The sequence below is a fragment of the Neodiprion pinetum genome, chromosome 4 (assembly GCF_021155775.2).
Source record: "Neodiprion pinetum isolate iyNeoPine1 chromosome 4, iyNeoPine1.2, whole genome shotgun sequence".
Taxonomy (NCBI): Eukaryota; Metazoa; Arthropoda; class Insecta; order Hymenoptera; family Diprionidae; genus Neodiprion; species Neodiprion pinetum.
This window is the reverse complement of record NC_060235.2, coordinates 39,306,488-39,323,046: the sequence shown is the minus strand read 5'-3', so window position 1 is coordinate 39,323,046 and position 16,559 is coordinate 39,306,488. Positions and strand designations below refer to the sequence as shown.

The window sequence follows — 16,559 nt, the reverse complement described above, 5'->3', positions numbered from 1 at the left end:
CACGGTAAAATCGCGATGAAAAATGATCACCGCCTAAAATTTTACACGACGCAACGACCGCCTGATGCGGTATGAAAGCTTTTCGCTTTGAACTGCTGGATACGGTATGTACGTGTATTTAAAAACTCTAATAATCATATTATTTATAAAGTGGGAAAAGTTTCGCTGCGGTTGTTTCACCGAAATAAAAATTACGAATTTTTCACTCTCACAATGGCAAGGGCACCGTTTTTTTTCCAGAACTTGCCAAAGAGCTGGTTAAATTAGCATTTAACCCCTTGAGTTATATTTTATATTATTTTACATACATTTTTTGGATCTTTAGAAAACTTTTCAACATATTTCGTAACAATTTTTTCCTATTTCTGATAGTGTACAGTATATAGGTTTTCGATATTCGAGAGTAATTACCGCGGTATGATGTAAGTTATTATCGTTAGGAACAAGATGATTGAAAAAATATCGTGAAAATTGAAGGAATAATTCATCTCCGAGAAACTTAGCCTTCTACACGAATACAAGTTTTACATAGATAATAAGTTCTTGGGGTAGCTGACTACGAATCTGAAATCGAATTTCAATAATTCAAAATGATGGATCCAATATGGCGGACAAAAATTTCAAATTTGATCGAATTAGGAGAAAAAACACTGTTCAGGAGTTTTCGGGGTCGCTTGTTACGAATCTGGAATCGGATTTTCAAAATTCAGTATAGCGAATCCAATCACTGACCTTGGAATCGATCAAATTTGAAATTTTCATCCGCCATATTGGATTCGCCATCTTGAATTTGTAAAATCTTATTTCAGATTCGTCATCAGCGGCCTAAGAAACCACAGATTACCATCTTGTTACAAAAGTTGACTAAGCACAATAAAATGTGGTTCAAAGGGTTAAAATCTCATCATATTTGGCACAATAAAGAGGAAAGACTTTCGAATCGTACAGCGACGAGATTTCTCAAGATTTGCGTCGACTTTTTCCTCGATTTTCAAATTTTCCCTCTCTCTTTTATCCCGCAGATTGTAATTACCGTTATTCGTTTTTACCAGCGTTTTTAGCCGTGTTTTCCGCAGCCCCAAACCCAGATTAACCTCGTAGGGATAAAATGCCCGCATGGCTCTGATTACGCCAGATGTAACAGTCAACGATTTTCATTGTTACTGTACACAGAATGCCTAATGATCCCAGCAGCGATTTACCCAGCAATAAAAATTAGGGGTTAGCTACCCGAGCGCTGGCATGCCTTTGGCAACGACGTTACGTTATATCCTAATTCATTTTCTTCTTTCAAAAATCACACAACGTATACCCAGATCCCTTTCTTCTTCCTTCCGTTCCATTCTTTGGATCTGTATAAAACACAATGGCTGTTTTCTTTCCATCCAGTACGCGTGCTTTCACTTTTCACCGCCATAATACGTTATTATCCGCAACCCCTCAATTTCTTCGCAATCACTACGGCAATGCTTCCGGTAATTTTTCATCGCAAATCTCTATGACAATTGATTGTGACCTTATCGTTTCTTTATCTGCACTTTTCAAACTTCAAACTTTGCCAATTGTGAGAGTGTCGATCGATATTCGTTCCAATTCGTGAATTCAAAGATTCAAAATTAGATTTGGAATTCATTTCTAACGTTCATTTCACGTAGCGCCTGAAGGTTCTATTTTTCTAAATAAAAAAAAAAGGCATCCTCTTTGTAACGATATTACATGCGAGTCACATAGAATATAAAGTAATTCGTATGTACGCGCCTTAAGCACATACAACGTTTCAAAATAAAGGGCAAACGCTTAACTCTAGGTGTCACGTCGGTCAAGATCACCTATCCGGTGAAATAAGTGTAACTCTCTCTCTCTGCGAGCCGGGGTCGAAGCGAACGGTCGATATAAAGTCTAGTCCTGTCATATTCACATTCTTATAATTTCGTTAACATTTGGGAAAACAAAACAAGCCAAAAAAAAAAAAAAAGGAATTTGAGACGACGATTCATACAAGAAGTGTAACCCAACGCAATCCCAATCTTTCGGAGCCTGTGAGCCTAAAGAACAAATCCAAATATCTGATCGACGAACGACCACGCAGTATAATCGGTGAAGACCGATTCTATAAAAGGAATATCAAAGAACTTCAACATCCATGATCATCTACGGAGCCGTTAGGCCACCTCTCTTCATCAGAGATATTCCGAGCTAAGTCATCTTTTCATTACTGATTTGTAGGTGGATTGTGCCACAAATCTGTAATAGCCTTCTTAAGTCAGTATTTTATATCTTCGTCTGTTAACTTTATTGTAATCTCACCATAATTTAGAGTCCTTTGTCAGTAGATTCATTCTTTCACTAGAATCATTTTTAAATTTGAACCATAAAGGAAAAGAGAGCCAGTCTTTCGTTAATATGGTACAAAAATTTTACCAGAATAATTATATACAAAACGTCGGTAATCGCATTGAGTAATTTTAACGTGTGAATGAAAGAGTGAATGAGATTTTCTATGATTGCCTGTTCTTTTAAAAGGTTATACCAAAACTCAAATAATCTGTGTTCTACATTGTTTCCTCCTGATTTAATGTATTTTGTTTATTGAATATATGTAGATTTCTAATATAACATAAAATCAAAACGTATCGGTTGAACCTCAAAAAAAAAAAAAAAAAAAAACCGTTACAAAATGGCGCCCGAACATAAAGTTTAGACATAAAGAAAGTAAACATAGGATTAAATTTGAAACTTCGTCGTTGAATGTTTGTATGATTGACCTTAGGTAGTAATTGTAAGAAACATATATTACGCGATAAATAGAAATATAAGAATTTCAAAAGTACATGGCACCAACGATTAAAAGAACACCTGTTAAAACTAGGTCAAGGATCACAAATAAACCAAGGAGGTCAGAACCTGACATATCAAAAGCAGGCAATAGTCAAATACGAAATAATACAGGCGAGATGGAGGGAGAACTGGAGCGTTTGAAGGAGGAAATGGCGAGTTTCGCGGGTTTACGAAATGCGATTGAACAGCTACAGGCACAACAAGCAACTAACGCACAGCTGGCAAACGAAGTCGCATTGTTGAAGCTCCAGAACGAACAACAAAGACAGGCTCTTCAACAGATACAGAATCCAGTTCAACAACCAGTTACCAATAACGATCAAATATCGGTGAGTGAGTTAATAGTAAGTTTGCAACGAAGTCACATTGATGCCAAAGCTCCCGAGTTTACAGATGAAGAAGTTATAAATCCTATTGAATATTTGGAAAATTTGGAAAATTATTTCAGGTTAAAATGTGTGAAGGAAGAGTGTAAATTGTCGATAGTCGAAAGTAAATTATCAGGTAGAGCAAAAATATGGTGGGAAGCGAGTAAAGAAACTATCAACACGTATAATGATTTTAAAGAAGCCTTTAAAAATAAATTTTATTCCATTCCAATCCAAGTTAAAGTCAAAACAAGGTGGAGTTCAAGAAGGTATAATCAACAGGATGGTTCACTTCAAACATATTTTTTTAAACAGCTTAAGGAAGCAAAATACCTATTACCGAAACTAGACCAGTTCGAAATAAACTATACCATTATCCAACAATTACCATATAAAATTCGTGATACTCTAGCAACTGTGAATATGGCGGATACAAAAATAATAGAACAAGCTTTATCGCAATTAGATGTAAATTATGAAGAAAGAAACAATAATAAACACAAATATCAAAATCAAAGTAACAACAATCAAGTGAATAATGTAAACAACATGCAAATTCAACATAAACAACAGCAACAGATAAATAATACAAGTAGGCAACAAAATTATCCAAATGCTGCAAACAACTTTTATCAAAATCCTCAATTTGGTACAAACTTATCACCATGGCAATATCAACCGCAAGTTCAAACATCAACAAGCAACCAAATGAATTTACCAAACGTCAATTATCCACCACCTTATTTCTCAGGAACCAATAATCAGATACAGTCATTACAAACTCAAATGCAAACTAACACCAATAATTTACAAACCAGTCCAAATAGAAATTTAAACTAATAAACAGCTCGATGTGTATAAGTCCGACATCGAGTTGGGATTATGCAAATTTAGTTGAGGACTTAATGCACGAAATTGGTAATGCTGAAGAAAAAATTGAAAGAGTAAAACAAAACTTATCGAAGGGTCCAAATGTAGTAATAAATGTGTTAAATTATCGAATGGTAGCTTTATTTGATTCAGGAAGCCAAGTAACATGTATGTCTGAAAAAGTATATAAATCTCTCAAAGGTAATCATAGTTTAAATGAACTACCAGTTACAAATGTAGTAGTTTTACCAGCAATTGGGAAAAAGCCCACAGCGGTTAAGCGACAAATTTTGGTTGATGTTCATATGGGATCGCAGAAAATCACAACAGCTTTTTTAATTATACCGCATCTGTCTAGTAGTGTGATTTTTGGTAACGATTGGCTTGATATTAATAAAGTAGTTTTAGATTACGGTCAGAAAACAATTAGTATTAAAGGTAAAGTAATAGCTCCACCACTTTTCTCATACGACCGGGAACCTGCGGAAAGGTTGAGCTCATTTGCACAAAACGCGAAAATATATATCAAAATTTTAAGAACTGAAGATTCAGAAAAAGAACATGAAAAAATAGGTAAAGAAATATTTAAAAAGAATTCAAAGAAAGAGAATAATAATGAAGAAAATAAAAATGATGATGAAGATATAAAAACAGTTTTTGAAAATATCACAACTAAAGATCCTGAATGTGATAATGATGATAAAATGTCAGAAACACATGAAAATGTGATGCAAATTGACAATGAATCTGATTGTGTAGAAGAGAATAAAATTGATGAAGAAACAGAAATAAATTTAAAATATATTTTTGTAGAAAATGATGAAATTGATAAAAATATTTTAGTAGATAAGGAAAATATATGTGTAGCAATAAGTGAATTTGATAAAATTGCATCGGTAGATCAAAGAGATAATCCGAGAAATAATGAATTAGAAAATCTAAATTTGATGTGTGTAAAAAATAATATAAAATGTAATGAATCTGTATTTCAAAATGTAAACGAACATGAACAAAATAACGCAGAAACAATAGAATCACAAGACCATAATTTTTACAAAAAGAATTTAGTTTGCCAGAAAACAGTAGAATCGGAAGATCACAATTTTTTGAAAGATAAATTGGATGAAAATATCGAATCAATTTTAATAGAACAAATTCAAGTAACAAGATCTCAAACAAATGATCAAAACTTTTTCGAATCTGTCCGGTCGATCGCGAATAATCTTATGGGTACAAGTGAAGAGCAAAAAGCTGAGCTGGAAAAATTGCTAATTAAATATGAAAAACTATTTTCAGAGAAAGCCGGATGTACAAACATTTATGAACACTCTATCAAATTACTAAAAGACAAGCCAATCGTTAAAAAATCATACCCGGTACCATTTAAACTTAGAGAAGCAGTAGATGCAGAGATAAAGAAAATGCTTCAAGCAGGAATTATAGAAAGATCAAATAGTCAATACTGCAATCCATTGCGAATAGTACAAAAGAGGGAGAATGGAGTGAGGTTATGTTTAGATGCCAGATATATAAATGACATAATTGAGTCTGATAACGAATGTCCACCACCAATAAATGAATTATTAAGAAAATATCATGGTGTAAAATACATGACATCTACTGATCTAACACATGGATATTGGCAAATCCCGCTAGAGAGAAATTCACGTCAATATACAGCTTTTTTACACGGTGGCACTTTATACCACTTTTGCAGAATTCCATTTGGTCTCAAGACGGCAGGAAGTGGATTCATACGTGCCCTAAATATGGCATTAGGTAATGAATTTACCTCCTTTCTGACTTGTTATATAGATGATCTTTTAATAACCTCAACTGATTTTGATTCTCATATGAAACACCTAAGCCTAATATTTGATCGTTTAATGAAACACAATTTTACACTTCGTCTAAATAAGTCACTTTTTTGTAAGAAGTCAATCGCATTTCTCGGATACGTTATAACACCTGAGGGAGTTAGTCCCAACCCAGACAAAATCAAGGTGATTAGAGAATTTCCAGTACCAACAAGTAAATTGATTTTACAACGATTTTTAGGAGCGTGTAACTTTTACCGGCAGTTTAGCATAAAATATTCGAACTATGTCACGCCCTTGAGAGATTTATTAACAGACAATACACCGTTTAGATGGACAGAGAAACATACGAAAGCATTTAAAGAGATAAAGGAAAGTTTTATAAACTGTGTAACCCTTAATCACTATTTACCTGGCGTCATATGTAGAGTACAAACAGACGCAAGCGATCTTGGAATAAGTGCGATTTTGTACCAAATTGATGAGGAAGATAACCATAAAATTATTTCACTTATAAGTAAATGTTTGTCGAAAGCAGAATTAAATTACACAACTACGGAAAAGGAATTACTGGCAATAATGTATGCATTAGATAAATTTAGAATTTGGTTAATTGGAAGTCCATTTGAAATAATAACAGATCATAAAGCATTAACTTTTATAAATACAGCACCGTTTTTAAGTCCACGATTATCACGATGGGTTGTAATCTTACAACAGTACACATTCACAGTCAAGCATTGCAAAGGAAAAGATAATGTGGTGGCAGATTTTTTCAGCCGAAATATCAACGGGAAACAAAGTACAAACGAACGTAACAAGTTACTAATAGCAAAAATAAACCAACTGCTAGTAGATAATGTAGAACTCGAACTAAACAAAATCGCATCTCAAACTATTAAAATGAATCCAACGTTGATAAGAAACCTGAAAAATTTAAAACAATTGCAAATAAAAGATGAGGAATTGAAAAATATCATAAATAAATGCAATACAGATTCATCTGATGGTTGTTACAAAGTACATGAAGACTTGTTGTTTTATAAAAGTAAATTCGATCAAAATTGGCGAGTAGTAATCCCACAAAGTATAGTAGATTTACTCGTAATTTCTGTACATGAAAAAATAGGTCATATGGGTGTATATAAAACATACCAATATATTAACAGATATTATTACTGGCGAAAAATGAGAGAAGGTATCAAAAAACGTATTCAAGCATGTGACACATGTCAAAGAACAAAGGCATTATCCTACAGCATGCAAGGAAAGTACAAGCAGGTAACAGCTGATCACCCGAACGAATTGACTACAATTGACTTCTATGGCCCTCTGCCGAGATCTATTGGGGGAGTCCAATATTTGTTAGTTGCAATAGATGCATTTTCAAAACTAGTTACGTTATACCCCATAAAACGAGCTACTACAACAATAGCATTAAATAAAATAATCAACGAGTACTTTAAAAACGTAGGAAAACCAAAAAGATTGCTATCCGACAATGGAACTCAATTCACAGCTGCTAGATGGAAAGTCGAATTAGAAAAACAAGGAGTAGAAGTTTGCTATTCATCAATTAGACACCCACAATCCAATCCTACTGAACGAGTGATGAGAGAACTGGGGAGATTTTTCCGTACCTTCTGCAATGATAAGCATACTAGATGGGCAAAATATGTCAAAGAAATCGAAAAATTATTAAATTTAACAACACACCATAGCACCGGTTTTATTCCATACGAACTTCATTTTAATAAAACAGCGCATGATGAATTAACAAAAATTGTAAAATTTCCAGACAGAATTGAAAATAGTCACGATATTAAAATATTGTTAGCCAAAGAAAACTTGAAGAAAAATTTTGAATATAGAAGCCGGAATCAAAAATCAATTTCAACTGTAATTTTAAATGAAGGAGATCTAGTTTTACTACGTGTACCATATCCATCCTCCGCTATCGATAAATTAACACACAAATTCTTCCATTTGTTTAAAGGTCCGTACAAAATAAACAAAAAAGTTAATGAAAATGCATATAATTTAATAGATACAAAAAATAAAAACAAAAACTTGGGAACTTTCAATCGTGTGAGTTTACGCAAATATTATCAGCCCACAAATCCAAGTGCTAAATAACAGATAATTTTTTGTAATGAAAATTCACGAAAAACTCGTCATGAATCCTTCAAATGTTCTAATAAGTCCAACATGCATAGATTATAGAATTTTTTAGATGTAAGTCCAGTTAAACAAAATGTTTGCTAAAAGAAAATGTGATTAGATTTTAAAATGATAATTTTAATGATGAATGATGAAGGATGAATGGATTGAATGATTGATAAGTAAGAAGTAATTTAAAGAGAGGTTTTTAGATTTTACTGCAAATATAGGATAACGAGTAATTTTCGATATTTTCGTTCTCACAACAATCTCGAAAATGGGGGGGGTGATGTAACGATATTACATGCGAGTCACATAGAATATAAAGTAATTCGTATGTACGCGCCTTAAGCACATACAACGTTTCAAAATAAAGGGCAAACGCTTAACTCTAGGTGTCACGTCGGTCAAGATCACCTATCCGGTGAAATAAGTGTAACTCTCTCTCTCTGCGAGCCGGGGTCGAAGCGAACGGTCGATATAAAGTCTAGTCCTGTCATATTCACATTCTTATAATTTCGTTAACATTTGGGAAAACAAAACAAGCCAAAAAAAAAAAAAAAGGAATTTGAGACGACGATTCATACAAGAAGTGTAACCCAACGCAATCCCAATCTTTCGGAGCCTGTGAGCCTAAAGAACAAATCCAAATATCTGATCGACGAACGACCACGCAGTATAATCGGTGAAGACCGATTCTATAAAAGGAATATCAAAGAACTTCAACATCCATGATCATCTACGGAGCCGTTAGGCCACCTCTCTTCATCAGAGATATTCCGAGCTAAGTCATCTTTTCATTACTGATTTGTAGGTGGATTGTGCCACAAATCTGTAATAGCCTTCTTAAGTCAGTATTTTATATCTTCGTCTGTTAACTTTATTGTAATCTCACCATAATTTAGAGTCCTTTGTCAGTAGATTCATTCTTTCACTAGAATCATTTTTAAATTTGAACCATAAAGGAAAAGAGAGCCAGTCTTTCGTTAATATGGTACAAAAATTTTACCAGAATAATTATATACAAAACGTCGGTAATCGCATTGAGTAATTTTAACGTGTGAATGAAAGAGTGAATGAGATTTTCTATGATTGCCTGTTCTTTTAAAAGGTTATACCAAAACTCAAATAATCTGTGTTCTACATTGTTTCCTCCTGATTTAATGTATTTTGTTTATTGAATATATGTAGATTTCTAATATAACATAAAATCAAAACGTATCGGTTGAACCTCAAAAAAAAAAAAAAAAAAAAACCGTTACATCTTGTTAAAATATTCCCACATCGCTGCCACCAGTCAGAAAGTGAAGTAGCTGCGGGCGGTTCATTATCCGGACTGTTCTCCGCATGAAAATTGGCAGCATTCGGATGATTGCAATCTCACTCCTTCGAAAAGTTTATAACGTTGATGTACGGTGCTTCTCCTCTGTCTAAACGTCGGACGTTTTCCCCTCCGGTGAATTGCTCTCTCCTTCGACGTTGTACCGGCTCTACTTTCCAAGGACTGCAATAAAAGACACTTTGCAAGCCTCTCCACAACTCGTCATCCACCTTTCGTCTCTTCCTCTTCTCTCCAGTTGAATCGTCGTAATACGGTACACCACCAACTCCCAGAAAGCGTTCGTGTCTCGTCGTAATTTTTTCCACGCAAAAATCGATCCCCTTCTTACCTTGGTTCGAATCCACCTTTGCAAAGTCGTAACCCTGTTCACCTGATCCGTCGCATCTTAACGTGTTTTTTCAATGTCACGTATCTTTATTCTTTGGACTATGGAAGATCCGCGAGTCTAGACGCGGGAGTATTTGTCCGGATTATGGAGGTTCGGATCAGCCGAGCGCGGGACCTCAGAAACTGAATTCGAGAAGTGAGAGGCACACTCCTTCCTTCGTAATCGCTTAATTCGACTCCTCGAACGATGCATGTGAGATACCTGTGCCAGCCATCGAAAGATTTACGAGCCCTCAATTCGTAAGTGGGGGAAGGGTCTTTACGACCCTGTGAACAGTACGCGCGTCGCGTTCCATCGACAAGAATCGACGTAGCCTGTAGCACCCACGCCACGGTCGTTCCTCCTTTTATGAAACACGGAAGAACTTCTTGGAATCGCGATGATTGTCGCGACTCAAGTTTCGTGACTATCACAATAATCATCAGGGAGTTTCATTGGGGGTCCAATGACGCGTGCCAAACCAAGGCTAAAGATCCTGATCAAGGTCGAGATATTTTGAGGCCGTAAATCATACTCGTCATTGGAGCAGGAGTCCGTTGATCGGCATTGGTCAATTATTGGAACGTCAGAAAGCGACTTCCAACACCATTTTCTTCAAAAACCGTCATTGTATCAGGAGTCCATTCATCGGCATCGATCACTCCATGCCTGAATTAGCGGAACGTTAGAAGAAGGAGACTTCCAGCAGCCTTTCATTCAACAAGTCGTCCATTGATCAACATTGATTACTCCATGCCTGAATTAGTGAAACGTTGTATGGCGACTTCCAACAGCCTTCCATCCAACGAGTCCTTGGAGCAGGTGTCCATTGATCAAGATTGGTCACTCCGTGCCTGTATTAGTGGAACGCTGGAAGGCGACTTCCAACACACCGCGATTCGGAGTAACGCGCGTAAAAAACGACCTCCACCCGGACCACTGCTCGTGATAATATTTGGTTCCACTCAACGATCACCGCTGGTCGAAAATTGGTCACGGCAAGTCGGAATTTCACCCCCTCGGGATGAGTTCTCTAGAGATTAAAGGGCCGCCAGTCCCGCAGACGTTTCACTTCCTCCGCTCTCCTCTTCGGCTTGTTTATTTTTATCCCTTGGCGAGAACGGGACGCGGGCGACGATATTATAGCCGGTGGAATATCCCTCTCGCCTTGGGTTACCATTATGCTAAACCGCAAATGGAGTCCTGCGATCAAGTGTCTCCGGCCCGCTCTCGCACAATGGATAAGCTCGGCGGGTTCGAGGGCGGTGTAGGGTTACTCAGAAATTAAATTTCCCGTTGTGTCCATGCCGATCTGCCACTGTGTTACATACAATGCGTATTCGCTGCTGCCTCCGGCAATCGCTGCGCGACCCTGAGAGGATTTCGCATAAAAAATTGATCATTCCTTACTCTTCGCCCGTATTTCCGACCGAGAAGTGCTTCCAGAGCTTTTTTTTTTTTTTTTCGTTACTTTGGCTATTTTCGGATCGGGTTACACGCTGTGGAAATAAGTTGTCTTTCATAATCCCATTTTTCGCCGACAGCGATCTTTTTCAACGGAGTATACCTGTAGCGGACGGTTTCTGTATCGCGACGAAACACCCGAATGGATGAATTTCAATACGGAAAAACTACAAACAAAAATGAAATTTCGAGTCAATCGATCGGGGCTAATCACTCGAAACGTTTGGGTTTCCGTGTTTTTGCGAGCAGTAAATATCAAACCTGTGTGTGTCCGAGAAACGTGAAACCTGGTGAGAGATGTTTTTTTTTTTTTGTCCATTTTACACCACACGTAAGATTAAAAAAAATTTCTGATGGTGAGGGTCGTATACGTAGGTCGGTTTGGTATGAAACACCCTGCGTACAAGTACTGACTAGTTTATAACCTGCACTCGTAACTCCAGAATACCTTCTCAACCTGAACCAGACCAGTTTGTTCGCTCCCACGTTTCCTCAGTAGATTTTACGCTCGGAATGATCCAAAGTTCGTTAATTAAGCCAAAGTCAGAGGAAAAGAATGCCGGAACAAAGTGTTTACGCGTTCGTTGTTCCCGATATTTGAATAGCTTTTTCCACATTTTAAACCTACGAGGACGATTGTGACCACGTTTCGTACACTGAGAAAAATTTCATTTGTTACGGTAACTAGAAAAATTCGATAAAACAGGTATCGTTATAAGTAACTGGAACTAAAAATTTCTCTCGGTGTAAATTTCCAGCCTATTTGCATCTAATCGCGTTCTCACATTTGAGATACAGGTAAATTTTGGTCGCTCCGCGTAATTTTCTTAATTTACGGTATGCCTACAATGGGCCGACGATGAGTGAGACCCATATATTCTATTCGCCAGAGCGAATCGAGCGGTTTGAGTAATACAAGGGGGCTAAGACTTCGGCGTGTCGGAGGGGATGAGGGCGAAGGAGGCTGCAAGACGGAGGGTCGAAGTCGTGCTAAGCAACTTAGATTAGTTGAATCGACTGGCCGCGGGTTGGCAGACCGCCAGGTCAAATTGTCAAGAGAATTGGCGGCGTCCCGCCATTTCTCTCTTTCACCTTCTTTTCACGGATTTCAAGATTATTTTCTTTCTTTCGCGCTTCTCCTCCCCCCCCCCCCCGCACTTCCCTTTTCTTCTCTTTTATCCTCTCTTTTCTTTATCTACTTATTTTTTCTCTTTCAACTGCAGTAGCTGCCGCTGCTGGTGTTCGAAAGCTGAGGAAAAAGGAATGGGGAAAAAATTATACCGATCAGCGATACCGCGGTGCGCAGTTACACCGGCAATTATTACGGCTTGCACAACGGCTTTTATACGTGACTGGAAAGATCGCCGCGGCTTGAAACGATGAGCAATGGAACGAAAAAAGATGACACTGCTCGGAGTCGATCGAGTTAAATTTAGAATTGAACCGAAATTATGGTGAAAATTGGCGTTAATTTAATTTATTCGAGGTCAAGGGGCAGGGGTGAGAATGCAGAAGGATCAAAAAATAGAAAGGATGGGATATCGAATTTTTTAAGAAGCGAAAACTTCATTTGTGAAGTATGGAAGTGTGGAGGGGTAAATAAATAAAAAGGTGAGAATATAGAACGCCAAAATATAGAATTGTCGGAATTCGTTGCGATAATGTAAAATCATTTACGAATTTTAGATTTTGCCGTTTTATGTTTTTAATTTTCATCACTTGGACTTTCTAAATTTTCAGAACTCTAAAAATCAAATTTTCACATCTTTAAAAATTTCAAATGCTGTAACATACATTCGTCCCTTCAATAACTTCGACGAGTTGTTGTTCATTATAAGAAAACTGTATAAATTACCCCGATCAACACGAATTTTTAGTCTGGCTTCTAGAAGTCAAATTTTTATTCTTTCCCCGCAATTGATAAAAGAAAAAATAGTTTTATTAGACGAAGTTTGCGTTTTTCGAAACCAAAAAGATATGTCGAATTGAGAAAAAAAAAAATTACTCATTACTGTAAAAAAAGATTAAACAAAATTTGGTTTCACATTTAAATCACTTTCGTTCAAAATTGATAACTAATTACTGGTCAACGGAAAAAAAAATTTCTATCTAAATAAATAAACGTTAATTCTATACATCGAATGATAACCAAAATCTTTGTGTATTTTTTTTTTTTTTACGTTCGTCAACAAGTATTGAAGTCTTTGGTCATAGCTATCAACGAAAAACTTCACGGCCTGTTTATCAACCTAAAAAAGACAAGAGCAAACTTTGCAAGCGATAAACGAATATCTTGGTCATTAATCGATGTACAGAATTAAAATTTATTTATTCAAATCTAAATTCAATAAAATGAACAATGTTTTTCTTCATCGACTCGTGTTGTTTGACAACGATCGAACGTCTACCCGATCCCGGCTAATTCCCCGGCACCCTGAAAAATTGCACGTCCTGTCGAAGGATCGTGATTAACAAACACCGTGATTCTGACTGAAATCGTCGAAAGTGGGAGCGGAAGGAGGAATCGCGCGGAACGAAAATGAAGAAGGAGGTGAGAGCAATGGCGGCGGAAAGGATCGGCGAGTTTATCGAGGAGAGATTCGTTATCACGCGTGGTTCAGGATGGGATGGGTTAATCCGGGAGGCGTTATCTTCGCTGGCCGAGAAACGGCGCATCTCGCTTCGGCATCTCAGCGGCGTTTCAGCCTCCGGCAACTTTTCAACTCTCCTTCTCAATAAATCTCGGTCCACTTCCGTGCCTTTCTTACCATTTTCCGACTCGCCCGTGGAATTCTTTTCTTTCTCTCTCGCCGCCGGTTTCCTCTCCGCGGCACTTCCGTATAATTTCTCTGTCTCATTATACCCGCTGACTCGTTCCTAAGGCAAACCGAATTCCTAATTTACTCTACACGACGTTTCGTTCCGCAGCGATACCTGAGAAATTTATTGCAAATGTAACGAAAATGAAAAATAAGCCAAGAGAAATAAGATAGGAATCTTAAGATCCGAATTCAAGGTTTCGTCTTTCGAGTAACACGTTGGATAAAACGGTTCTTGAGTTTTTTTCAAATTGTCGGCATTGAATTTGGCCAAGTAGACTTTCTGACAACAGCTAGAAAACTAATTCTCATTTTCTACCTACAACTATACTTTTTCCATTGTGTTAAAGAATGAAAACAGATAAGAACCGAGCGGTGACCGGAACTAAAAATTTCTCTCATTGTCAGTGAAGCAATTGAACGTAAAGAAAAAAAGGTAAAACATTTCCCTGTGTTATTTAGTTGTTGAAAAAAACCCTTGAATTTCAAGATCGGACTCAAGATTCCCGCCGTCTCATCTGTGACAAGTTTTTTTCACCTAAGATGAAAAGAAAAAAAGTAGGCACCGCGCTAAAACGAATCCGTTCACTACGAGCGTTACACCAATTGATCGCACCCAATGATCCGATTTCCAACGTAAGAAAATCCACTCGTTGGTTCCAATTCAAATTTCCCCGGCGTCGAAAGCTCGCGTTAGTTTACCCAGGGATCAAAAAGCGGCTTTTCACTGGTTGCGGTTATTCGAATCCGGCCCGTTCCCAGTTTCGTGGAATTTCATCCCGGTTGCCCGGTCGCTTTTGAACCTCTTGATACCGTTAAATTAGTCATGATAACACAGTCGAGTACATACGTAATATATACTACGTATATATATATATATATATACCCATGCCCATGGATTCTTGCCGTCAGCTATACGTACCTACATATGTAAGACGGACAGTAGCGAGATTAAATGAATCTTTTGTGGTGGAGGTTAATCGGTGGAGGGGGGTAATGATTAAAGGTAAGGGAGTCGGTTCAGACATTGCTTACATACGCACGCGCACACACACATATATATACATACACATATACACCTTCGATGGCGTATTTCCTGCCCGGCGACTTTTACGCGCGTAGATACAAACGTACGTCAAAATGACAAAGACGAGGAACAACGATTACGCGGCTCGCTTAGAGCTTTGAATAATATATTGTATTATATACGTATGGGTATAAGTACGCATTAATTCATTGTGTAGGTAGGAGGGATGTCGGTAAGGAGGCGAGCTTTCACACAGCAGTCAAAGAGTCGGAATTCATGCAGGGTGAAAGTACATCCTGCTGCCGCATGGATCGGAGTATAAAGTGGTAAGCTCCTGTAACGACGTTTCAGACGCGTTTGATGTCGCCGACGAACGTCTCAGCCTACGCAAGTTTTAACTCAAGTAATGATCTCTGACAAATACACTATCTGTATCCCCGACGCGTGTGTATTATACGTACTTATGTACATACGTGTATATATATATATATATTAGACCGGGCCAAAAAAATTGACTATTTTTTTTTTTGTAAAATATATTGAGAATATCATTCAGTATGGCAAAAAAAAAATTTCATGAAATTTTAAGCCCTTAATATTAACTTTAAGAGGTCTATCATCGCTATTTTTGATTTTTAGTAATAATTTGATGTTTTACGTCAGAACTGTCGGAAACGGCTTGTCTGACAAAAATCTATAATCAGACCTTTTTTGTAGGGAATTTAATTTTATAAAGGGATAAGTGAACATAAATTTTTTCACTTCAATATTTCGACAGTTCTGACGTAAAACATCAAATTATTACTAAAAATCAAAAATAGCGATGATAGACCTCTTAAAGTTAATATTAAGGGCTTAAAATTTCATGAAATTTTTTTTTTTCCATACTGAATGATATTCTCAATATATTTTTCAAAAAAAAAAATAGTCAATTTTTTTGGCCCAGTCTAATATATATATATATATATATATATGTATTGGATTGATATGGGATTTCATTACATATTCAGTTGTGATTCTTGCAGACGTAGATCGATATTTTCTGATTACTATATTTCGTAGAAACGATGCACTGAGAGAAATTTTTAGTTCCGGTTACCGCTCGGTTCTTAAATATTTTCATTTTTTACCAGAATCGAAAAATATAGTTCTAGGTAGAAAAAGAAAATTAGTTTTCTAGCCGTTACCGGAAGGTCCAGTATCCGTTACTGTTCTTTCTCATTACGATCACTGTTGCTGCATTTTCTTGCAACTGTTGCGAAAATTTAACGCTTGTGCAACGATACATTGATGTTAAAGCCTTGTTCAACTAAAAAAGTAGAGCAAACCTCACAAACTGATTTTGCGTTGCAATTACTAAAAAAAGGATCGACGATAGCGCAAAATTGTTAGGCGTAGCTCGTTTTTCGTAATTCCAACAATATTCAAACAGTTTTTTCAACGATACCTGTTTTACTCAATTTTTCTCAATGGGGTTTATATTAAAT

The 16,559-nt window shown here is 36.8% G+C and overlaps 1 protein-coding gene across 7 annotated transcripts in view; it reads right to left on the bottom strand.

Annotated features, from left to right (window-relative positions):
* Positions 1 to 16,559, bottom strand: part of LOC124216896 (uncharacterized) — a 176,067-nt gene that overhangs the window by 69,096 nt on the left and 90,412 nt on the right. The gene's annotated exons all lie outside the window — the stretch shown is intronic.